Below are 1,086 nucleotides of genomic sequence, written 5' to 3'. Positions count from 1 at the left end.
TCACACTCGCTACTCTCAGTTTCAGTCCCTGTCAGTGTCAGTTTCATTCTTGGCAGAGTTTGCACAGAATCCCCTGGGGCTCCAGGGTAATCAGTCTCAGAGGATATCAGGGGGAGGAGCCCTCTGGGTTAGAAGTTGGGGGCTGCAGCTCAGCCTCGATTTTGCAACCACGGCCAGTAAAAATCAACTATTGTTTCTACTGTCCAGTCTCCCTTCTCTGCTTTCTGCCCTGATTATTGGGCCCTGCCACCAGTTGTGTGGAACTCACAGCACTCCCAGGCAGCGCCGTTCAGGGAAATCTCAGCACCTTCTCACTTCTCCTTCCTCCTGTAGGAAGCTCTGGCTGTAAGATGCAGCTTTATTTCTCCCAGTCCACTGCCCCGACACCCGACATCCAGGGTTCTGACTTGTGGTAGCTCTTATGCTCAGATCCCACACTCGGATGTGCTGGTGCACAGTCTGCTGAATTCCAGATGTTCAGCCTATTGTTGTTTCAAGGGGAGAGATCTGGGGACATCTCTCACTCTGCCATGTTTACACTGATTCCTTCTTTTCACTTTTGAAAGGTAATATTTCAGGGTCTAAAATTCTAGGTTAGCAGATTTTTTTTTCCTCACAACACTTTAAATATTTCAATCCACTCTTTTCTTTTTAAAAGATTTCTGATAAAAAGTTGAATGTAAATCTTATCTTTGCCCCTCTGTAGGTAATGTGACTTTTTTCCTCTGGCTTCTTTCGGCATTTATTTTTACCTGTGATTTTCTGTAATTTGAAAATGATGTACTTAGGTATAGTTGTGGGGGTGGACATTTATCCTACTTGGTGTTCTATGAGCTTCTTGGATCTGTGGTTTGGTGTCTGCTATTATTTTGGTGAAATTCTTAATCATTATCGTTTCAAATATTTCTTCTGTTATTCCCATTTTACATATGTTACATCTTTTGTGATTGTCCCACAGTCCTTGGATAGTCTGTCTTTTTTTCAAAGTCTATTTCTCTGCTTTTCAGTTTTGAGGTTTTTTATTGAGATATCCTCATGCTCAGAGATTCATTCCTCACTATGTCTAGTCTACCAATAAACCTGTTA

This window comes from Pteropus medius, unplaced genomic scaffold, assembly GCF_902729225.1.
Source record: "Pteropus medius unplaced genomic scaffold, Ma_sr-lr_union100, whole genome shotgun sequence".
NCBI lineage: Eukaryota > Metazoa > Chordata > Mammalia > Chiroptera > Pteropodidae > Pteropus > Pteropus medius.
The sequence above is the reverse complement of the archived record's forward strand: the minus strand, read 5'-3'. Positions refer to the sequence as shown.